At 44.3% G+C, this 25,246-nt stretch overlaps 1 long non-coding RNA gene across 8 annotated transcripts in view; it reads left to right on the top strand.

The window, feature by feature from the left end:
* The window catches only part of LOC123329981, a 203,552-nt gene that overhangs the window by 10,452 nt on the left and 167,854 nt on the right, over positions 1-25,246 (top strand). For 5 of the 8 annotated variants that reach the window (XR_006545637.2, XR_006545633.2, XR_006545636.2 and 2 more), the window contains exon 4: positions 8,170-8,220. The exons of 2 other annotated variants lie outside the window; for them this stretch is intronic. This is a non-coding gene — a long non-coding RNA (uncharacterized LOC123329981). Of the gene's footprint in view, positions 1-654; positions 750-923; positions 1,427-8,169; positions 8,221-25,246 lie in introns of those variants that run through there. One more of the 8 variants, XR_006545640.2, reaches the window with a different exon arrangement.

Here is a 25,246-nt window from a genome sequence, read left to right as displayed (position 1 = left end):
AAAGATTCTTTAAATTCTATAATGTTTATAGTTTTCAGAAGTTTCACACACATGATTTCATATAATCCTGTACTAGCCCTTTTTTCCCCCCACACCTGAATTGCTCCTCCTTGCTTCCCTCTCTCCACTGGTAACCACCAGTTTGTTCTTTATTTCTGTGAATTTGCTTCTGTTTTGTTTCATTCACTCCTTTGTTGTATTTTTTTAGATGCCACATTTAAGTGCTATCATATGGTATTTGTCTTTCTTGTCTGACTTCTTTCACTGATTATAATATTCTCCAAGTCCGTCTATGATGCAATGGCAGAATTTCATTCCATTTTATGTCTGAGTAGTGTTCCATCTTCTTTATCCATCCATCTGTTGATGGACACTTAGGTTGTGCTTCCGTGCCTTGGCTATTGTAAACAGTACTGCTGTGAACACTGGGGTACATGGGGTACTCTGTGTACCCTGGGGTACATAGAGTTTTCCTCTTTTCCAGATATATATGCCTAGAAGTAGAATTGCTGGATTATATGATAACTCTAATTTTTTTGTTGAAACCCTACCATCTTCCACAATGGCTGCACCAATTTACATTCCCACCAACAGCGTTTGAGGGTTTCCTTTTCTCCACACCCTCCAACAGGCTGTTTTCTTAATATCATTCAGGCTTCTAGAACTTCCTCTGCAGCTGTTGCTCTTGAGCATCGGCTTAACCCCTGGGACCTTCCTCGATCTCACCATCAGCCTGCTCTCCGTTTGGGGTGAGCGCAAGAGAGATTCCTTTTCATGACTGTCTTCTCCAGTGAGCCCAGCCTGGTGGCGCTGAGGTCCTGCCCTCCTGGCACACGGGTAGTGGAACTTGGAGGATCTGGTTTTTCTGCTGGTGACTGAGGGGATGGTCTGCACAGCTGACAGACCTCCTTTCATCCTCACAGGTTCCCTGAGGCAGACATAGCCCATTTCCATCTCTTGCTGTGCCCCCGTGACACATCCGGCAAACAAGGGGAAATGAAATACAGCCCATTGGTCCTGGCCCCCAGCCACGCGCTACAGCATGCATGGAGACAGTCTGGCCGGGCGGGCACCTCAGCCCGGCTTGGCAGGACCAGGGCACAGTCCATTCTCACCATGTCCTGGAACTGGATCAGATGACAAGTGGCTACGAAATGATGACAGAGAGAGGCTGAGAACTGTGGGTCAGGGGAGGGGACGGGGAGCAGGAGGCAACACCAGGGACAGCCAGTCCTGTTCAGAAGGGGTGACAAATAACCAGTACTACTTGCTTGGATTTCTTTTTTTCTTGGTTTGTTTTCTTTTTGTCTTTTTTGGCTGTTTTTGTCAGGTCCTTCTCTATGAGGGCTGAGAGCTCTCATGGTTGTCTTATCTTCTGATATAGTGAATTATTTCTTCTTGTTCAGTCGATAAGTCATGTCTGACTCTTTGTGACCCATGGACTGTAGCACGTCAGGCTTCCTTGTCCTTCACTATCTCCTGGAGTTTGCTCACATTCATGTCTGTTGAGTTGGTGATGCTATCTAACCATCTCATCCTCTGCTACCCTCTTCTCCTTTTGCCTTCAATCTTTCCCAGAATCACAGTCTTTTCGTTGGCTCTTTACATCAGATGGCCATTGGAACTTCAGCATCAGTCCTTCCAATGAATATTCAGGGTTGATTTCCTTTAGGATTGACTGGTTTGATCTCCTTGCAGTCTGAGAGACTCTCAAAAGTCTTCTCTAGCACCACAGTTCAAAAGCATCAGTTCTTCAGTGCTTAGCTTTGTTTATGGTCCAACTCTCACCTTGATACATGACTACTGCAAAAACCATTCCTTTGACTAGACAGATCTTTATTGGCAAAATGCTGTTTCTGCTTTTTAATATGCTGTCTAGGTTTGTCATAGCTTTCCTTCCAAGGAGTAAGCGTCTTTTAAATTCATGGCTGAAGTCATCATCCACAGTGATTTCTGCTTAATGAATCATTTTATGCTACTTCCTGATAGGGCTTTTCAAAAGCATGGCTTTGGGGTAAGAAGTACAGTTAGGAACAACCATTAGCAACAATCAAGTCGTGTTTATGATTTGGGTTGGCTATTGTCATTGTTTACTAGCTGAAGAGTACCTTGCATGACCAAGTGATATCTTTTCATTTTTGTAGAAAATCAAGCAAATGTATTAACTGATAGATTAAAAATTTTTTTTTTGGTTATCCTTTATCTGTGTAATGTTTGGGAATTCCTGAATAGGAGAATTTTCTTAATGGAAATTAAAAATTTCTATTAAATTTTATTCATTGGAACTCAAGGTTTAGTAAGAGGCAAGGTAAATGCAGACTTCTAGATCCTAAGCAGAGTTTCAGATTTAACAGACCTTGACTGGGCCCCCAAATTGGCATTAACACACTCCCAGGTTATTCTGATGCAGGTGGTTGGAGTCGTGGTTTGAGGAAACAGGAGATCATATAATGCTTGACCATGGAGGGAGGAGCTTTCCACTCAACCCCTCCTCACGTGTTTTCGTATAATTTTCTCTCAGATAGCTGTTGTGTTTTCACGCAGTTCAGGAGGGTGGCTTCTGATAGTGCAGAGCGTCACCTGCATTGTTCTCAGTCTCAGGTTTATTCCTGCTACAAAGATTGAAGGATGATCTGAAATCAAATACGTTTGTCTGGGAGCTGAACGTCTGTCAGGCCCAGCATTGATTTCTCGAGCTTGAGTTCTCAGTAAATGTCTTTCCAGTGAGAATTCCAATCAGGATTCTAAAGGTTATATAAAATAGGCCTGATTTCTGAGCCTTCTCTGGGGAGAAAGCTTAATTTATAAGCAAAAAGGGGGAGAAATCCACTCCCCACAACTGCTTGTTTTGTAATCAGCACACAGTTCATGTTTTAGAATAAAACGGTTATGTTGATTACGAGTGTGAACCAGCCTGAGCCAGAAAATATCTCTGTGCAGAGGATCTTTAAGGATGAAATATTTGCACTTCGGAGAATGAAAAGATAGCAAAATGAAATCTAGGCAGAACTGTAAGGAAGTTTGCCTTGGAGAGTCTCGATTTCTCCAGGTGCTCTTACAGTGTTCCACCATCAGGGGGCAGCATTGCACTTCGGTTGGAAAATGGGCTCGGTGGCAAGCAGCCCTTTAAAGGAAAATACATCCAAGTGAGCAAAACTAAAAACCAGAATATTAGCAAGAACCAGAGAACCAACAACACAGAACCCAAACCCTCTTTGTTATAACGTGCCATCTTTGCTTTTCTTGGTGTACAGAGTTTAATATTGTCGTATTAAGACTCTCCAGGGCATACTTTAGCGGTTCATTAATACACACTTAGGGGTGGTGGATAATGCAGTGAGAGATTATTTTTCCTTTTCCTCACTTTTTATTTGGCTCTCCCATCTTTTCTCACTGTCCTTCTGTCTTGTTGCCAAGTAGCTACTCCCCTACCTACTCCCCTCTAGGAACAGACAGACCTGGCAGCCGGTCGTCTTTGGCATTGCTGGTCATTTTGTGGAGCTGGCAGATGTGTATAGAGCTGACTACAAAGCCCTGTCTTTCCTCCTTCTTGGTGTGAAATTACGCTCACAATTTGCATGAATCTGGGAAGTTTCTAGGGATCACACTACTTTTATGCACCCATACAAACACACTTTTAAAGGAATCAAGCTATCATTTTACAGGGAGTGATACAAAATAAATAGATGCTCAAATGTTGCATCTTTTAAATTGATTCATATTATTACTGGATAAAGTGTGGGTGGATTAAAAACAAATCCAACCATCGGTTTTAGGAAGAAGTTCCATCAATACATGGATTTTGTGTTTGTTCACGATGTATGCCACTTTCTGGCTTTGCTTTTGAGCAATGAGTTTCTTGGCGACTGAGGTCAGGCTGGGTATCTGCATTGGCTTTCTTCTTTGTCCCAGTCATTGTTTTGTTTCTGGGCTCTTGGAATTACAAAGGCTGAGGGTTTCTTAAAGGCAAGTTCTAAAATTCACCCTCCAAGAATAGCTATGAACTCCAAGTATCTTTGTTTCTCTGAAATTTTTTTATAGTTACATATGCTTATGGGCTTCCCTGGTGGCTCAACTGGTAAAGAATCCACCTGCAATGTGGGAGACCTGGATTTGATCCCTGGGTTCTGAAGATCAGAGAAATGCAAATCAAAACCACTATAAGGTACCATTTCACACCAGTCAGAATGGCTGCGATCCAAAAGTCTACAAGTAATAAATGCTGGAGAGGGTGTGGAGAAAAGGGAACCCTCTTACACTGTTGGTGGAAATGCAAACTAGTACAGCCACTATGGAGAACAGTGTGGAGATTCCTTAAAAAACTGGAAATAGAACTGCCTTATGATCCAGCAATCCCACTGCTGGGCATACACACTGAGGAAACCAGAAGGGAAAGAGACACGTGTACCCCAATGTTCATCGCAGCACTGTTTATAATAGCCAGGACATGGAAGCAACCTAGATGTCCATCAGCAGATGAATGGATAAGAAAGCAGTGGTAAATATACACAATGGAGTATTACTCAGCCATTAAAAAGAATACATTTGAATCAGTTCTAATGAGGTGGATGAAACTGGAGCCTATTATACAGAGTGAAGTAAGCCAGAAAGAAAAACACCAATACAGTATACTAACGCATATATATGGAATTTAGAAAGATGGTAGCAATAACCCTGTGTATGAGACAGCAAAAGAGACACTGATGTATAGAACAGTCTTATGGACTCTGTGAGAGAGGGAGAGGGTGGGAAGATTTGGGAGAATGGCATTGAAACATGTAAAATATCATGTATGAAATGAGTTGCCAGTCCAGGTTCGATGCACGATACTGGATGCTTGGGGCTGGTGCACTGGGACGACCCAGAGGGATGGAATGAGGAGGGAGGAGGGTTCAGGATGGGGAACACATGTATACCTGTGGTGGATTCATTTGGATATTTAGCAAAACTAATACAATTATGTAAAGTTTAAAGATAAAATAAAATTAAAAAAAAAAAAAAAGAATCCACCTGCAATGTGGGAGACCTGGATTTGATCCCTGGGTTCAGAAGATCCCCTGGAAAAGGGAAAGGCTACCCAGGCCTGGAAGGTTCCATGTACTATATAGTGCTTGGGATCGCAAAGAGTCGGCCGTGACTGAGTGACTTTCACTTCACTTCACATATGCTTCCTGCATGATTCCACCATTTTTGGAGGGGGATTCATAAAGACTAGATCCAAAGGTAATTTTCTATTTATGTCCTTCTACAAGGAAGTCTATTTCGCTTCCTCTACCCTTTTCTTCTTGTGCAAGAAGCAGACAGTTTGGGAAACTTGACTTTGAACAGGAGCAGAAGTATGCACAGGGCAGGGGATAACAGGCACTATAAAGATTAATTATCCTCATTGGAATCTAGCTTGACTGGGCAAGGTGAGACAGTGCAATTATTTAATCACATTGGCTCTCTTGGCTTCAGAGGCCTGGAGTGCTGGGGTAGCCCTGCCTTCCCACTTCATTTATGTGAGGAATTGCTCCTCACCTCCCTGCTCCCTGCTGGACCCTCAGGGAGAAGAAAAGGAGCAATTGATCTGGCAGGAGATGCTCCCATCTCTGCCTCCTCCCGGTCTGTGTTGTCTGTGGTGAATTCTCAGTGTTCAGTTGGAGCCTTGCTGCTAGGCAGCAACGCCTCCCTGCCCGGGTCAGGCTGCTCCCCTCTATGTGTAGTGGTGGATTTTCCCTCTTGCTCATGACTTTGTAAGGCTTTCTTCTGACTCAGGAACGGTTCCCCATGTTGCAGGTCAGAGTATGCCATCGGGTCAGAATACGCTGGAGCAGCACTGTCTGGCAGGACCTGCTGTGCTGAGAAGGAAGCTCTGTATCTGCTCTGTCCGATATGGCAGTCTTTGGCCCATTGTGGCTATTAGCATTTGAAATGTGGCTGCTGTGATTAATGAACTACATTTTTAATTCATATTAACTTAAATAGTTACCTATGGCCAATGAAAGACCCAGCTGCACCCACAATACCCAGGCTTTTCATGGATTATTTTTGTTTATTTTTGTTTTTATGATGGAGCTTGACTGTTGCATTGTGATATGGAAGGGCTGGTTTACACCGCAGCCCCTCTGTTCTTAATGTAGTTTTCCACATTTCAGCAGACTCTCTTGTCCCTCATCATACATTGTGCCCTCCTGTTTGTGTCTTGGCCAGGTCTCTCCTCATCAGCATCCAGAGAGGGACAGGAGAATGGAGGTTTACTCATTGTCATAGTTCCTTGTTTCATGGTGGGGTGAAAGATCTTAATCACCATGGAAACTGCTCTCCCAAAACAGAAAGAGTAAGGTTGTGTCTTCTCCAGACACTGGAGTCTTGCATATCCATGGATTTCTGCCATGGTGGTGCCTCCTGCTTAGCGACCCAGTCTGGCAGTCAAACACCCTGTTTAGTGTAGATTTTCAAAGTTTTTTTTAGAGATTTAATGCATGTATAAGGCCAGGTGACAGCTTGTCAAGATGAAACCTTAAAAAAAATTGCTTTAGGATCCAAACGTCCATGGTCCCAGCTAGACCTAGTGAGAAAGGGATAGGACATAAAATATCAAAGAAATAAGAATTGGGCTTCTCAGGTGACCCAGTGGTAAAGAATCCACCTGTCAATGCAGAAGACGTAGATTCAATTCCTGGGTCGGAAAGATCCCCTGGAGGAGGAAATGGCAACCCACTCCAGTATTCTTGCCTGGAAAATCCCATGGACAGAGAAGCTTAGCGGGCTACCGTCAATGGGGTCACAAGAGTTGGACATGACTTAGTGACTAACTGGCTAAGGGACCGCAAGTCTCTTAGTCATCCAGGCTGAGCTGTGGAGTCATGATCAGTGATATCCCATCTTCCCATCCTCCAGCATCCAAACTGACCCCAAGCTGATCAGTCAACACATTTTTCTTCTGCTGCCTCCACCAAGCTGACACTCAGACCTGTGTACCTCACGCCTTAGTCACTAAAATTACACAAATAGAGAAAAGGAAAAAAGGTTCTGCGAAACCATTCTCTGGGTTCCTGTGGTTTACACTTGCTAGTTAATTTGAACCTTACCTTCAGTCTTTCAGAGTGACAGAAACAGCAGTCAGTCTGCTGTTGTACAAGCAAGTGGATGCAGTCTAGTTGCTAACACCCTTGCAAAATGTCCCCAGAAATGCAGCTCACGGAGAGAGTTCTTTAAATTAAGCTAGATTTGTAAAGAGCCCATTTACTGCCTGACTTAGAGCTAAATCCTGTGGCAGAATGGAATTTGAGGCGTGTTGCCAGCAAACAGAAAACAGCTTGGGTACCAAACCGTGAGCCGGTGAGTGGCAGGGAAAGGAGGGATGTTAGAACAGAAGGCTTCCTGAAGTTGGAAGGGAAAGAAAAAAACCCAAACAGAAGGAAGTGTCTGGAGGCCAAGTATAGAGACGTTGTCCAAGAAAGCTGGGACGCGGAGAACAGAGAATGAGGGAGAGGAAAAGAATAAGGAGGCTTCCCAGTAGAGAAGAAGGGGGTAGAGGAAGGAAAAGACAGCAGCTGCAGTGTTTTCCTGCTTTATATCCTTAAAGGGCTGGGGCTGAATAGCAAGTCATTTCAACAGGCGACCATACGGAAGCCAGCCAGCAGGCAAAACTGCTTACCAGCCTAGGTCATGAGTGCAAACAAGCAAGTAGGCAGACAGACCCCATCTTTATGTTCTTGTCCTCTGTTCTTTCTAGGCTACATTCTCTTCACTTATTTATTTGGCCGTGCTGGGTCTTAGTTGTGGCACTCTGACTCTTAGCTGTAGCATGTGGGATCTAGTTCCCTGACCAGGGATCAAACTCAGGCCTCTTGCATCGGGAGTGTGGTGTCTTAGCCACTGAACCAACAGGGACGTCTCTGCTTTTTTTTTGTAAATTGAAATATAGTTAATTTACAGAGTTGTGTTAGTTTCAGGTATACCTCAAAGTGATTCAGTTACACACACACACACACACACATATTCCTTTTCAGATTCTTATCCTTTATAAATTATTACAAGATATTGTGTACAGTTTCCTGTGATATGCAGTAGGTCCTTGTTGTTTATTTTATATGTAGTAATGTGTATCTGCTAATCCCAAACAATTTATCTCCCCCAGAACTTTGTTAGCCCCTTTGGTAACCTTAAGTTTGTGTTCTACAGCCGTAAGAGTTGGACTGTGAAGAAGGCTGAGCACTGAAGAATTGATGCTTTTGAAGTGTGGTGTTGGAAAAGACTCTTGAGAGTCCCTTGGACTGCAAGGAGATCCAACCAGTCCATTCTGAAGGAGATCAGTCCTGGGTATTCTTTGGAAGGAATGATGCTAAAGCTGAAACTCCAGTACTTTGGCCACCTCATGCGAAGAGTTGACTCATTGGAAAAGACTCTGATGCTGGGAGGGATTGGGGGCAGGAGGAGAAGGGGACGACAGAGGATGAGATGGCTGGATGGCATCACTGACTCGATGGACGTGAGTCTGAGTGAACTCCGGGAGTTGGTGATGGACAGGGAGGCCTGGCGTGCTGCGATTCATGGGGATGCAAAGAGTCAGATGCGACTGAGTGACTGAACTGAAGTCTGTTTCTGTTTTGTAAATGAGTTGATTTGTATCATTTTTGAAGAGTCCATATATAAGTGATAAATATTTGTCTTTTTCTTTCTGATTTACCTCATTGAATGTGATAATCTCTAGGTCTATCCATGTTGTATCAAGTGGCATTATTTCATTCCTTTTTTTGGGCTGAGTAATATTCTATTTGTTTATATGCACCACATCTTCTTTATCCATTCATTTGTTGATTGATATTTACATTGCTTTTTTCTTTTAATGGGAGAACTTTTTCAGATATTCCTGTATAATTGATTTTAAACCTCTTGGAGAAGAATTTGGACAGTGATGAGAAAGTGGGTTTCCCTACAACCAGCCCACATCTCAGGGCCTCCTGTGCAAACTCAGTCCTTCCACATTTTCTTTATAAACAAAGACGCTGACTGCTTGAGATCCAATCACAAATGCTAACCTGCCTTATACCTTGGGCCTCTCACTTTGTTTGCTCCGGAACCTTCTGGGGCGGGGGGAGCTGTTAAGAATATGGTTGCCTTGACCCCACCTCCATAGAGCTTGGATTCTCAAGTGTAGGCAGCATCTCTAAGAGAAACTCAGGCTGGGGAATACTAAGAAATGGGGTAAAGTTCTAAAATGCAAATATTTTAGGGCTCAGAGGATGAAGCAATCTGAGTTCTGTAGTTGAATACAAGATTCTTTAAACTCTAGAGTGAAATACAATTTTCAAAAGTTTTGCACACATGACTTCATAGAATCCCATAGTAACCTGCCCCCCTGGCCCCGCCCAGCTACATTGCCTCTCGCCTCTGCCCTCTCGCCTCTCCCCTCTCCCCTCTCCCCTCTCCCTTCTCCCCTCTCCCCACTGGTAAACTCTAGTTTGTTCTCTGTGAGTCTGCTTTTTTTGTTTGTTTGTTTTATTCACTAGTTTGTTATATTCTTTTAGATTACACATATAAATGATACCATATGGTAGTCGTCTGTCTCTGACTTTCATTGAGCACAATATCCTCTAAGTCCATCCATGGTGCAGCAAATAGCAAAAGTTTGTTCTTTTTAGTAGCTGAATAGTATTCCATTATATTATATATGTGTGTGTGTGTGTGTGTATACATGCAAATATATATTACATCTTCTTTATCCATTTATCTATTAATGGACACTCAGTTGTAAAGCAATCTAATTTGATCTTAGTTAAAAATTCCCCGAAAAGAAAGTTTCCTGGAATGACTTCGGTATCAGTTCAGTCGCTCAGTTGTGTCCGACTCTTTGTGACCCCACGAACTGCAGAATGCCAGGCCTCCCTGTCCATGACCAACTCCCGGTGTCCATGCAAACCCATGTCCATTGAGTTGGTGATGCCATCCAACCATCTCATCCTCTGTTGTCCCCTTCTCCTCCTGTCCTCAATCTTTCCCAGCATCAAGGTCTTTTCCAATTGAGTCAGCTCTTTGCATCAGGTGGTCAAAGTATTGGAGTTTCAGCTTCAACATCAGTCCTTCCAATGATTGGAAATTAAGGACAAAGGAGCTAGAGGGTGACTTCTTTCTCTCCCACCATAGTTTTGGTCTAGTAAACTCCTTTTTTTTCTTTATAGTTAATTACTGAAAGTAGACCAAATTATGAACCTATTTTATGGAGGGTTTGGGTGAGGAGAGTATTTGTGCTCAGAGATCTCCCCATCTTGGCATCTGGTTTGTGGTTCTATCCATCCTGTTAGCGGGGACACTTTCTGAGTCCCCAGGCCCCCAAGTCAGCTCCTGCCACATTCCATTTGTCTGGAGGGCTGGTCTCTGCCCAGGGCCACTATAGGATGGGAGCTGCAATATTCGACTCTCCATCCTGCTAGGCCACTTACTTTCTCTGGGACTGTGGGAAAATGACTCTCTGAGCCCCCAGTTCCCTCCACTGAAACAGTAGGTGTAATCATTATTCTACTGAGTTGTAATTGTTTTTTTTTTTTTTTTAATTTTTAAAAATGTTTTTGATGTGAATCATTTTTAAAGTCTTCATTGAATTTGTTACAGTATTGCTTCTGTTTATGTTTTGGTGTTTTGGCTGTGGGGGCTATGGAGATCTCAGCTCCCTGACCAGGGATTGAGCCTGCACCCCCTGCATTGGAAGGCAAAGGCTTGACCACTGGGCTTCCCTCCTCTTACCCAGCAGAGAACACCCTACCCTCCATGATGCCCAGGTTTTTTCTCTCCCATCTGCTGGGTTCTTAGAAATAACCCTTACCTCAAACCTGGGCTTCCCTGGTGGCTCAGACAGAAGAGAATCTGCCTGCAATGTGGGAGACCTGGGTTTGATCCCTGGGTTGAGAAGATCCCCTGGAGGAGGACATGGCAACCCACTCCAGTATTCTTGCTCGGAGAATCCCCATGGACAGAGGAGCTTGGTGGGCTACAGTCCATGGGGTTGCAAAGAGTCAGACACAACTGAGTGACGAAGTACAGCACAGCACAAACCTGACACAGGTGAGGTGGCTCTCAGTGGTTATAAGCCTTGTCAGCCTTCAGATACTGTATGTGTGTGTGTGTGTGTGTGTTAGTTGCTCAGTTGTGTCCGACTCTTTGCAACCCCATGGACTGTAGCCCACCAGGCTCCTCTGTTCATGGGATTCTCCAGGCAAGAATACTGGAGTGGGTTGCCATTCCCTTCTCCAGGGGATCTTCCCAACTTAGGGACTGAACCCGGGTCTCCCACATTGCAGGCAGATTCCTTACCATCTGGGCTTCCCTGGTGGCTCAGACGGTAAAGCGTCTGCCTACAATGCGGGAGACGGGGTTCGATCCCTGGGTTGGGAAGATCCTCTGGAGAAGAAAATGGCAACCCACTCCAGTACTCTTGCCTGGAAAATCCCACAGGCAGAGGAGCCTGGTAGGCTACAGGCTATGGGGTCACAAAGAATAGGACACAACTGAGCGATTTTACTTTACTTTCCTTCCATCTGAGCCAGCAGGGAAGCCCTTGGATACTCTAGTTATTATTGTTGTCAGTTGTTCCAAGAAGACCCAAGAAGCTAGCATAGGTTCTTCCTACAAGGGGAGGAAGTAGTTGTTTCCTCCTACAAGGCAAGGTCAGCCTGGTTATTTCAGGACCCTCTGAGTTGTGAGTGCCTAAGATCAGAAGAACCCAAGAGTTCTCCAGTGGCATGGTGAAGCACAAGTACTTGTGGGTGGAGTGGGATTTGCCTTGTGTTTTCAAGGACTGATGTGTAAAATTTTGACTGCACCTTGTCCTTGATCCTACCTGAGCAGTAGACAAGATGGAGAGTCTGACACCCCTCATGGGAATTCAAACATGTTAGACTCACTGACAGGCGATCATGCTTCTAATGAGGGCAGAAGAATTTAACTCCGTAAAAAACCAATTAGAATTGACAGTGCAAATGTAAACAGGTCCCTGGTGAATAATTTTGCTGGGCCTTCTTTCTTTGCTGCTGTATTTGTTGCTGAAGACCATAACCAAGCACGGAAGGCAGATGCTCAAGTCTGTTCCAGCAGGATGGGCTGGATGTGTGCCTCCAGCTGAAGCTATGATGTGACACACCATATGCATTGAATCCACAGACAGTACCTGGGAAGGGTCCTGTGAAAATGGCATTTTTTGTCTCTTTTTGGAGGCGAGTGTTTGATCCTGTGATGACTTGGTGTAGATGTTATTGGAGATCATTTTTTGTCATTTTCAAGAGATTCAGGCAGTAAAAGGAAGTGTTTGGTCACATGTTTTGATTTCCCCTGAGATTCTTGGCCAATCACACTGAGTAATTGTGTGAATGTTTGGGGTTTTTCCTTCTGTTTTAACAACTGGATTTTAAGGACTTTCCTTTGGGTTAGTTTATGAGTTGTTCCCTTTTATGGCAAATTGGGATTTCATCTAGCAATACAGAGTTCCATTATTAAAAGTTGTAATTAATCAGTATTCTTTTAATCAGAGTCTCTCTCTGTCAAGAGACTCTGAGATAAAGCTATGTCATTGTGCCAACAAGTCATTGTGAAAACAGTGCTCTTCTCTTCATTATTGTTTTCTTCTAGTGCTTCAGAATACACGTATTAGGATGCTTGATCTCTTCTTTAAGAAAGATTGTAATCCTAAATATTGGTTGTACAAAAAACTCTTTTGTTTATTAATAATATCAGGGATAAATAACATATAACAGGGATAAATAGCATAAATAACATTAGGGATAAATATACTCTCAGGAGTTGAATGTTGTCTTCATTTTCCTATTAAAAAATTTTTATTTTATATTGGAGTGTAGTTGATTTACAAGGTTTGTGTTAGTTTTAGGTGTACAGCAAAGTGATTCAGTTATACATATATGTATTTCCATTCTTATTCAGATTCTTTTCCCATTTATGTTATTACATACTATTGAGTAGAGTTCCCTGTACTATACAGTAAGTCCTTGTTAATTATCTATTTTTACATATAGTAGTATGCATATGTTAATTCCAAACTCCTAACTTACTCCTTCCCCTCACTTCCCCTCTGGCAGCCATAAGTTTGTTTTTGAAGTCTATGAGTCTGTTTTGCAAATAACTTCACTTGCATCATTTTTCTAGATTTCACATAAAAGTGATATCATATGATATTTGTTCTTTCTCTGACTTACCTCGCTCAGTATAATAATCTCTAGGTCCATCCTCATTTTCTTATTTTAAAGTCTTTGCTTCGAAACTATGCAAATCATTATTCATCCTCAGCTTCTTTTGATGGAGATTTTATATAAAAGAAACCAGAGACTCTGCCCCAGTGAGTGGCTCTTCATCTGTGGGCTCTGCACCTCTAGGAGAAGGGAGTTTGTGTACAACACTGCTGTGATGGGTCCAGAAAGCTGTTTTTGCTCTATATCTTTTGTTGGTGAGATAAATAATATTTTACACATATATGTCATGATTATTTTTCAATGTATGTGGGTACTTTGTTGTTCGTTTGCTAAGTCGTGTCCTACCCTTTGTGACCCCATGAACTGTAGCATGCCAGACTTCCCTGTCCTTCACTATCTCCCAGAGTTAGCTCAAACTCACGTCCATTGCACTGATGATGCCATTCAACCATCTCATCCTCTGTTGCCTCCTTCTCTTCCTGCCCTCAATCTTTCCCTGCATTAAGGTCTTTTCCTAATGAAAGTCAGTTCTTTGCATCAGGTGGCCAGAGTATTGGAGCTTTCGCTTCAGTGTCAGTCCTTGCAATGAATATTCAGGGTTGATTTCCTTTAGGATTGACTGGTTTGACCTCCTTGCTGTCCAAGGGACTCTTAAGCATCTTCTCCACCATCACAGTTCGAAATGGGGATTCACAGTTGTTTTCTATGATTATGGATTTTCCTAATTGATAGCTACTGAAAGGGCAGCTCTTAACACGTGGGGAGTTGGCATGGCAAAAAAGACATCTCATATTTTTTAAATATTGGGAACACCTGTCCTAAACTGAAATTGGATGTCCAAGTGTTTTGAATCTATACCCTTACTTATATCATGAGTGTGTTGGTTATTTTTAAGATATCTCTGCTCAAGTTTCTACTCTGAAAGGAAGACGGCTCACTGCTTCTGATGGTCAGCTGCTTCTGAGCAGAGGCAAACACTGAGAAGGGGGTGCCTTCTGTCACGATTCAGTGGTGTCAAAAGGCCCTCTTTAGTAAGCTCTCAGTGCATTTGTGGGCATTTTGCTCTGCCTGCTAGGAGACATTAGCAGTAAATATTCATTCTATTTTTGTAGTGACTGAGAACAATTTTTCATTTCTGAGGATTGCTTTCCTTGTGCTTCATTTTTACTGATTAGTTCACTTCTCTTTTCTGGCTCGTGACTGCTCTACCTCCACAAATGGAAGTTCAGGACTTTATAAAAGAATCCAGTATTGCTTACCCAAAGCCATTCTGAAGGGAGAAAGGAGGGAAATCATCTTTCCTGAGTGCCTGCCCCATGCTCCATGTAAACCTTACCTTCTTAGATGTCATGATTGCCATTATCACGGAGAGGGATGTGGGGCTTGGAGAGGGTCAGCGTCATGCTGATGGTGGCTGCAAAGGAGGTGGGGAGTTTGGGAATCAGTCTTGGGTCTGGAGATTTCTAAAATCTGTGCTTTCCCTCCCTCCCTTCCTTCCATCTCTGTAATGCTTAAGGACTTATTAACCACTTTGGATTTTGGGGTCAATTTACATTTTAATGGATAAATGAGCTTTATTTTGCACTCAAGACTTCACTTATATTCTCAAATAAGTCCCAGCCTCTCCTCTGGGATTCTTATTTATTTATTTTCAATTGAAGGACAATTGCTTTGCAGTATTGGTTTCGTTTCTGTCATATATCAACGTGAATTAACCATAGGTGTACATGTGTCCCTTCCCTCTTGAACCCTCCCTCCCACCTCCCACTCTTTCCCACCCCTCTAGGTTGTTATAGAGCCCTGGTTTGATTTCCTTGAGTCATATAGCAAATTTCTATTGGCTATCTATTTTACATATGGTAGTGTATATGTTTGCATGCTACTCTCTCCATTCATCTGGGATTTTTTTTTTTTATGTTTAGGAAAATCCAAACATAAATTTATATATTTTCAGGTTAATAACTTGAAAACCTACTAACAAACAGTTCTAATTATATGTTAGAAAGTGAAGTGTTTTGCTTTGTGCTTTCAGACAAGAGAGTGCTCACAGGAACAATAGAAACAAATTCCAAATGTGGACTCTCTCAACCGACAACTAACCTTTTGCTAATAACATTCACCTGTGTTGTACTGTTCTTGTCTGGAGAGATCAAAGCATTGGGATGGGTTTACCCCAAGGGTCTTTCCTGTGTGCTGATATCTATCATTCTGCCCTCCTCTGTGTTGAGAGGCAGTGAATATAGTATCTAAACATACTGTCAAACCTTGCTGGTTTGTCATTTCCCCTTTGTTCAGTCTCCTGTTTCATCATTAATTCTGTCATTTTCCTATTTCTTGTCAAGACTTTGAGCCATGAGCTGTGATGGACAGCTCACAATTCTGACCTTTCCCGCCTCTCACATTCTTTGGCAGAAGCACTTAGAGTAGTAAACAGCCGACTGGAGAACTGCCGTTGGTGGGACAACCAGCCCCGGCCTCCTTTCCCAGGCCAGAGTCCTGTTCCCAGGCAGCTCCGGCGTGGGGACGTGTGGGTGCCCCAGGCCGAGTGTGGTCCTGACACCGAAGCTGGGTCCCAGCCATCTTTCTGAGCGCCCAGAGTGCTTGGGCCTCCTATGTGGGCTGCGACTTCCCGCACCCTAGCCTCCTCAGCCACTTTGCAGAGGATGGAGCTTTGGGGCTTCCTAAGACAAAATGCAGTGCCTTCCAAAGAGCTGCTCCCCAGCACTAAGTTACTGACCCCAGGCTCCTGAGACCTCTGGTCTGGAAGCACTCCAGCCCAGCTCTCCTTCTCTGGGGCCTCTCAGAACACACAGGATGCCCCTCTCTTCAGGGCTGCTTTCTGTTTCTTGGTCCCCATGGCATGCAGAAATTAGACCTTCAGGCTCTCAGCGTTATTCTAGTGGTCCAGGGAAGTGAGAACTGGGAACACACTGGATGCTGCCTCTGAGAGAATGACCTGCTTCATCTGCTCCTGCTGTGGAGGTGAGGCTGGCTGGCGGCTCAGGTGAGAGGGAGCATCTTGGAGTCTAGATGAGCTGTTACATGTCTTGTACTAATTAGCCCATCATTCCCCTCTGTCTTAACCAAGGTTATTACCTTATTACCCTGGACTTGTCATTACTGGATCTGTTCTCTTTGTTTGCAGTCTCCAGTTCCCTTAAGGCCTTATAAGAACAAAGTAACAAGATGAAAGAAACATGGTGGGCCTGTCAGGAAGCAAATGCTTGAGGCTGTATTGAAGCAAAACTTCCATTCCTTTATCATCCATTCGTCCATCCATCCATCCATCAATCCATCCACTTGTCAAAAAAAATTTTTTTAAGTGTGTTCAGTGTGCCCAAAATCATGTGAATTGCTCAAAATATAAATGTAACTCAAGCGTATAAAAAGTTTTCAGCCTTCCAGGATCGCTCTTCATTTTGTGAGCCTAAGTGACCTGTACCTTTATTCTGCGAACTGCAGAAATCCAGTCACCCTAAGGGCTGTGTGAGGATATACCTATGCCTGCTGGTGTCACCTCTTTCTTTGGGGGCTGCTGTGTCTTGGGATTCTCTCATCACCTCTTCTCCTCTGCCTCTACTTCTGCAGGAGCTGTCTGTGCTCTGGTTTGTTTTAAAACATAAACACATTTTCTTCCTTCATTGCCTAAGGCTGCTATTCGGGGGTAGGGGTGAACAGGTCACAGTGGCACCTTAGAAGTCCTTGTGAGAGAATTGTAACCTAGACAAGGAAAGCCTGAGGAATATGTTGGCTTTCACTGCTCCCAAATCATCTCCTGTCACCCACCTCCCATCTCCCTGGCCAGCCATCATTTTGCTAGTGAGTCACTTGCCACTCATCCAGGCTTTCCCTTTCTCTAGCCTCAGGCTCTTCACTTGAGAAGAGCAGGGAGGACTGTCTTAGCAGCTGGATAATGTCTCCTTAGGGGTGCCCCAGGCCCCCCAAGGGCTTGATTTTTGACATTGTTTGGTTTCTTATTGTCTTCTTCTTTTCATATCTGACCTCAGGCACATTCTTTGCAAATTAAAAAGCATGCCATAGTGTTTTCCCCAATTAAAAAAAAACAACCAAGTTTTCTCCAAAGATAAATCAGTCACACCACCTAGAATGTAGAGATAGCTATGCGCAGCTTTTACAGTTGCATTTTGTTTCATAATTAAGATGGCAGCGTCCCTGCCAGCAATCTGGGCATAGCAGGAGAGACAGTGCATGAAGCAACTTTGTAGCAAAATATTATGAGTGATGGGACAGGGGTGCGCAATAGCTGCTATAGGACCACACAGGAAGAAGCATTTAAGTCCCACCCACTGCTTCCTGGAAGGCTTTGTAGACTGACTTGAGTTAGGAATTTTCCAGGAAGATAATGGGGAAACAGACTGACTTGAGTTAGGAATTTTCCAGGAAGATAATGGGGAAACAGCATCTAAGCAGCTAGAACAGTATGTGAAAGTCACAGAGGTGTTCAGAGGCCTGGCAGCTTGGAGGAACAACGAGTGTTGGTGTGTTAGGAACATGGGATGAAAGGATGGGCAAGGACTCCCTAGCATGCTCAGGATTGACAATTCTCCCTGAATCAGCCATGCCACTGTGAACTCTGTGCTTTCAAGGCGGCTGCAGCAGAGGATGTGCAGAGGATGAACTGGGGAGATGCCAGGTGGGAGCCTTCTACTCAAGAAGGCCCGAATTCCAGCAGGGCATGGAGATCAGATATACGCGTGAGCGTGCTTAGTCACTTCAGTTGTGTCCGACTCTGTGCGACTCTATGGACTGCAGCCTGTCAGGCTCCTCTGACCATGGGATTCTTGAGGCAAGAATACTGTAGGCAGTTGCCATGCCCTCCTCCAGGGGATCTTCTCAACCTGGAGATTGAACCTGTGTCTCTTATGTCTCCTGAATTGGCAGGCAGCTTCTTCACCACTGGCACTGCTTGGGAAGCCCAGAGATCAGATACATGGCAGGCCAAATGCCTTCATCGCCACCATGGGTTTGCTGGGGCTGCCTGGCTAGTGCATTGCACCCACCAGTATGCCTGAGGTTGTGTCTGATTCATCACACAGAAAGTCAACCAATAAATGTGGGTTGAAAGAATGAACGGGGGAAGTTGGACATGGTGTCCAAAGATGTATTTAGTGATTGTCATTTCATGTCATACATCTCAATGTGACTGACAAGTCTTCCTTGTACTGACATGCACAATATGAGTTCCCAAATAAACAGGGCACTTACATGCTAGCATTTTAAAGGATAACTCCGGGATGGTTTAATAAAGAGATAAACTACAAAGGCATAGGCAGGTTACAGGGAATCTACAAGGGATGGTAAAGTGCCCGAGGGCAGTCTTCACCCCTATAAACCCCCAAGGTGAGAGGAGGGATGTTCCTGGAGCCTGGAAGGAGAAAGTTATGTAGGGCGGGCCACCCTGACAGGCCCTGTAGCCTTTAGTGGAGGTTTGTAGTCAGCAGGAAGAACTCAAGGGAGTGCTACCTTGCCATGACTTTCCTCTCTCCCTCCATCTTCCAGCAGGCCACCCAGTTGGCTAAATTCCACCAGAAGCTGAAGGGCAAGGGGGCCTGTGGCCCCTCCCAGGCAGAGGGCAGGGTGTGTCTACCACTTTTGGTGGTTCCGCCCTTTTCACTTGAGATCAGAGGCAAACAGACTTCTTCCTCCCTGGAATGTCATCTGTGTGAATCTTCTGCTTTGGCTGCTGTCGCAAGGCAACACAGGCTTCACATTAGACTCAGGCAGTTCTGTGTCCCTGCTCTGCATAGCTTCTGTGTGCTCTCTGATCTCTACAAAACCGACTGACAAGCCCAGCTCAGTGGCTAAGAGTGATTCAGTTGGGCGCTTAATTCCTACAGTAGCAAAGCGGAAGGACCTCCTTAAAGACGTGAACTTTGATCAGGAAACATATAGTCTCAGACAGAAGTTAGGGCTACTATTGAAATATTTGTGCTATGATTGAATAGAGGCCTGCGCTTTGGTCGCCTTGAATGGGAAGGGAAGTGGCGCTTGTTGCGCACCGATCAGGTTCTGTGTCACATGCTTTGAAAGACTGAAGCTCTCAGGTCATTGAAATTGGCGGTCCGTATTCATCATCACCCATCAGTCATAGCTCTGTCAAAACCTTGATAAAACTTGCCATCTCTGTGTAGTACTTCTGTAAGACTAAAGCATTTTTGCAAAGCTTCGAAAAATTAAACTAATGTAAAACCTCTGTGGGGAACTGTTCTCATAGCGGGCTTGAAAGCATCAACGATTAAATAACAGTGCTTCACGAGGCAGTCGAGCATGGTGCCCTGCTGAAGCTGCAGAGAAATCTGAATAAACAGAATGCAGAAGCTCAGTAGGAATTTGACCAGGCTAATAATATTTCATGGGTCTATAAACCTGTAATTTAGCCTCAGGATTTCTGCCCTTTGTTTCCCTTCTCAACTTGGTTTTCCCTTGTACTTTGTGACAAGGAAAATAAGGTTGTCATAAACCTTCCACCTTAGATGGTGGATTCATTGCAAGCGGCACTGGTTTTTACTACCGACCACAAATAAGAGACAATGGGGCTCGATGATACTATTGGATTTTATGCAGTTGGAGTTGGTGCTGCTGGATTTGTAGGAAGTCTCCCGAGGCTCATGTGCCCCTTCTGGGAATTTTATTTTTCCAAATGAAGCCGACCTTAAGAGATTTCAACTTTGATCACTTTTCTTTAATGACATCATAATAAAGGGGCTGGGTGAAATCACATGTCTCTTCACCAGATTTCCCTAACACCCAGGTCCATTGCCCAAATGAAGAAGATAACCGACTGTGCTTAAGGAGACAGAGGATGCATGTCTTTAACAAGGTGTTACTGGAAGAAATATACTGACCAGATGCTAACATTAAATCATAATCTATCTGACTTTGCTACAGCCAAATTGAAATGGCATTACCGTCAATCACGAGCTCTTCTTTTAAAAATCTCACTGTTATAGAGATCTTTTCTTGAATTGTGACTTCGGTAGCCCTAGCTAGCTAGGCACACACAAAACGTCTTTTTTTGAGACAATTCACAATTTGTTCACTCTTGCTCTTACCTGCTAAGATATGAACTCTAGCACCTTGCAGAATGACCTCCACCTCCTCCAGTAATTTCTGGAAGTTTCTATGATGTGACTTATGTGTGCTTATGAGCCAGAAGGTCATCTCCCACGAGGTGTCTGGTCGGTTCCCCACTCCCCGCTCCTGCTTCTGCTGGCTATTGCTGCAGCCACTCGAGGCACCAGAATGCCTTGTCATCAGAGCTTTGCTGTGTGCTCTGAGCCACCGGTGTAGCTGGCTATGCTATTTTAAGCCCAGGAATAAGGATACTGTTATTCTCTATTAGCCAGGTAGCAAGGCAGCACCGCTTATGCTTCAAAAACTAAAAACATTTAAAAAATAAAAATAGCTTCTTTAGTTTTAATTTGAAGTCTATTTCCCTCCCCTTCTTCCCAAAATATGGGAGTTGGAAGAAATACCCAGGTGACAGTCACCACGCTCTTTCTCACTGGCTGCTTGTCTTCCAGGCCTCTTTTGGGTGAGTTCACTCCAGGAAATTAGTCTGTCAAGTGACAATAGGGTCCTGGCAATTGTGCCTCACCAGACAATTAGACACGCTCATATTGGAGGCCTGGCACTGAACACCATTTAGTTTAAGCTGGGATTTCCTCATCATGGAGTGCGATTGACTTGAACATCAGTGCTTTGAGACTCTCTCAAGCTCAGGCCTAAGTGGACAGTGGGTTGAAGTGAACCAGAGGGATGGCCTCTGTTACAGGATGTTGTGTGCAGCCCCTCATTCATATACTGGGGTCCTCACCCCCCAGTTTCTTAGAGTGTGACTACATTTGAGATGGGGTCTTTATGGAGGATTAAATGAAAACGGGGCATTTAATGTGGGCTCTAATCCAGTATGGCTGGTATCCTTAGAAAAAGAGGAAATTAGGGCAGAGAGATACCACATGGAGGGAGATGTGGAGACACAGAGAGAAGATGACCGTCTACAAGCCAAGGAGAGAGTCCTGGGACAGTCCTTTCCTCCCTGTCCTCAGAATGAGCCAATCCTTCCAGTACCTTGATCTTATCATCTTGATCTTTAAAAAAAAATAATTTTAAAGGATTAGTTGCTTTATAGTGTTGTGTTAGTTTCTGCTGTGCAGCAAAGTAAATCAGTCATATATATATACATATATCCACTCATTTTTAGATTTCTTTCCCATGTAGGTCGCCACTGAGCACTGAGTAGAGTTCCCTGAGTTATCCAGTGTTTTCTCATTAGTTATCTATCTTATACATAGTAGTGTATATATGTCAGTTGACATCTTGATCACTAGCCTCCAGAGCTGGGAGATGATGCATTTCTGTTGTTTAAGCCACCTGATCTGTCTGTGGTCCGTCCTATGTTACGGCAGCCCTCGTAGCCCCACAACATCCCAGGAACAGTTCTCAGGTGGGGCCTGAGAGGCTGACTCTGCCTGCAGGGATGGAGCAAGCCACCCTGCATGCTGTGGGTTGTTCTGAGAAGCACCAGTGTGAAGGCCAACCAGCAAGAGGTGACCAGCGGTGTTCTTGTGGGGAGGTGCAGCCCAGGAGTGAGGAGTCTGGAAGAGGCAAGATGGAACTTCCCTGGTGGCCCAGTGGTTAGGACTCGGGGCTCTTACTGCAGGGGGTGTGGATTCAATCCCTGGTTGAGGAACTAAGATCCTACATGCCATGCCATGTGGCCAAAAAAAAAAAAAAAAAAAAAGTGATACAGACTGGAAGAGCCAAGATGCCTAGACTCAGGAAGATGTCCATCATTGTCAAGAAGTCTGTCAGAGCCCAGACTGAATGACAAAGAAAATGATAGGACTCTGGTTTGGGGAAAAACCAAGGATGAGCAAGGCTAGGATTTAGTGTCTGGACACTGTGAGGGAATGTGGGTACCGTTATGGGAGGAGGGTCAGGTCCTGTCCCTAGAATCTGACCCTAAAATCAGATGGGACTACCAAGGTCATTTTCCATCCCAAACACTTATATTTCTGACCTGTCTGTCCTTAGATCACCCCTGACTGGTGATATATAGGGTCCTAGTGTCTAAAGCAAGCTAAACCTATAAGAAATAATGTGAAATGCTTTCAGTGCTGGCCCAGGGAGGCAGTGAGGTCACTGCACAGCCACTACAGTTCTGCTGAATGAACAAGGGTCCATCTTCCACAGGAGCCATTTGCTTGGTGTGCTTATTAATTTTCAATGTGCCATTCTGGGATCTTCCCCAGAAATGTCATCCGTGACTCCTGGGAGGAATTTTTCCAAGCAGGTGTCCCTGTTTTGCTGCTAGTAGCGGGAGCTTCTGAAGCAACATGAGTTGCCTTTCATGTACCACATACCCCAGGCAGAAGCAAAAATGCCCAGCACAGGAGAGACTGTAGACAGTGTAACTAGGGTTTCGGTTTAGTTTTGCCTGCAAATGGAAAACAATTTAAGCCGCTGCTCTACCGGTTGGTGAAAGTGGTCAGAGCTACTAGCACAGAACATAGTCTCAGATTTGCTGGGTCTAAGACTCTAGAACAGCATTTTTCAGACATTTTGTAATAGAATCCTTTGTTCAGATGGGTTCTTAAGGAGAGCTCATGACAACAGAGGGAAGAGGAGCAGCTTTAGTTGAAACAGAGAGGGGAGGCCTGCCTGCTGCTCATCCCTCAACCAGAGAGAGTTTTTGATGAAGGGCAGTTTAAAAGCCACCCTCAGATTTTAATTCACTCAGAAAGAGTAGCTCATTCATTAACTGGCCAGGCTGATATATTATGAATATATTATGAATACTGAAAAACCTAAGAAACTTTTAGATTTTCAAAATATGAGACTACGACCTTAAAAGATGAAAAGAAAGTTAGCTAAGCAGTTGTCCCAATTATTTGCTGTTCTTTTAACAAGCGATCCCAATACTTTAATGGCTTGAGATAACAACATGCATTTAATTTGTTTCTGAATTGCAATTTGGATGGGCACAGGTCTGCTCCAGCGGCCTCAGGCTGGGGCAACTTAACAAGGACTGGAACATTCACTTCCAAGATGGTTTACTCAGATGGCTGGCAGGTTGGTGCGCTATTAGCTGGGAGCTCAGTTGGGGCTCTTGGATAGGAGCCTTGATTAGTTTTCACAGAAGTCTCTCCTTGGGCTGCTGAAGATTCCACTGCATGGCAACTGCCTTCCAACAAAGTAGAGATCCAGACAGGCAATGAAAGCTGCCCAGTCTTGTAAGAGTTTCCCCTGGAAACTGAGATGGTGTCATTTTTCCTTCATTTCATTGGTCAAAGCAGCTACAGAGCCCACTCACATTCGGGGCCATAGACCACACCTCTTCATGGGAGGAGCGTCAGAGAATTTATGGCTATCTGTAAACGACGGCAGTGGTTTCTTTCTTTGTTTTTCTTTCTCTTTATTCTGTCATCATCCTGTTCTTCCTCCTCCAGTGATAAAAATGTATGGAATCATTACTGTGTACCAGACACTTTGCTTAGTGTTCCAGCAGCATGTAAGAGAGAAGTTCAGTTTAGTTCAGTTCAGTCGCTCAGTCGTGTCCGACTCTTTGCGACCCCATGAATCGCAGCACGCCAGGCCTCCCTGTCCATCACCAACTCCCGGAGTTCACTCAGACTCATGTCCATTGAGTCAGTGATGCCATCCAGCCATCTCATCCTCTGTCGTCCCCTTCTCCTCCTGCCCCCAATCCCTCCCAGCATCAGAGTTTTTTTTCCAATGAGTCAACTCTTCGCATGAGGTGGCCAAAGTACTGGAGTTTCAGCTTTAGCATCAGTCCTTCCAGTGAACACCCAGGACTGATCTCCTTTAGAATGGACAGGTTGGATCTCCTTGCAGTCCAAGGGACTCCCAAAGAGACAATCCCATATTCACAAGAGAAGATTTGTTTCCTCCACAAACTATCACTAAAGAGAAGCAGTCACAATTTATGATCACTTACATGTAACAAATATTTAGAGATTGCCTATTGTATGTGCCAGATGCTGGAGGGACTACCAGAATCATTAAGACCCAGGACTTGCCTTCATTGAGTTTACAGTCAACAACGATCAGACAAGACGGCACACTTGTCTGATCAGGGAGACTGATTTTGGCTGAGGGGTGGGGAATGGTTCATGGTGGAGGCAGCAGTTGAAGACACTTCAGATGGAGGCTGAGAATGAGGCACATTCCAAGATAGGAATCCGATGAGAAGATGCTCAGAGGTTGGAAAATGCTGGTTTGATTAGGAAACGATGCTTCAGGTGTTTTGGTAGGAGTTTGATGTCTGCGTAGGGGAGCTTGGGGAAGATAATGCTGGGAAAATGGCTTGGGGGCCTTGTTGGGAAGGCCCCAGAATTGTATTTTTAAAGCTCTGGTTTGGAATACTTAAAAGTTCTCATGTTTTATTTGAGAATAAAATTTTTTTTTGAGTTCACAAAGATGCACAGTTCTGAAGTGCCAAACACAGCTGCCGTGAAAGGAGGTATGGCCTCACAGCAGAGGATGGCTAGAGACATGGCCCGTTTATTCCTACCATCCTCGATTCAGCATCAGCATCAGTTCAGTTCAGTTGCTCAGTTATGTCCGACTCTTTGCAACCCCATGAATCACAGCACGCCAGGCCTCCCTGTCCATCACCAACTCCCGGAGTTCACTCAGACTCATGTCCATCGAGTCAGTGATGCCATCCAGCCATCTCATCCTCTGTCATCCCCTTCTCCTCCTTCCCCCAATCCCTCCCAGCATCAGAGTCTTTTCCAATGAGTCAACTCTTCGCATGAGGTGGCCAAAGTATTGGAGTTTCAGCTTCATCATCAGTCCTTCCAATGAACACCCAGGACTGATTTCCTTTAGAATGGACTGGTTGGATCTCCTACACCACAGTTTAAAAGCATCAATTCTTTGGTGCTCAGCCTTCCTCACAGTCCAACTCTCACATCTATACGTGACCACTGGAAGAACCGTAGCCTTGACTAGATGGACCTTTGTTGGCAAAGTAATGTCTCTGCTTTTGAATATGCTATCTAGATTGGTCATAACTT

The sequence above is a fragment of the Bubalus bubalis genome, chromosome 17 (genome assembly GCF_019923935.1).
Source record: "Bubalus bubalis isolate 160015118507 breed Murrah chromosome 17, NDDB_SH_1, whole genome shotgun sequence".
NCBI classification, from domain to species: Eukaryota; Metazoa; Chordata; class Mammalia; order Artiodactyla; family Bovidae; genus Bubalus; species Bubalus bubalis.
The sequence above is the reverse complement of the archived record's forward strand: the minus strand, read 5'-3'. Positions and strand labels throughout refer to the sequence as shown.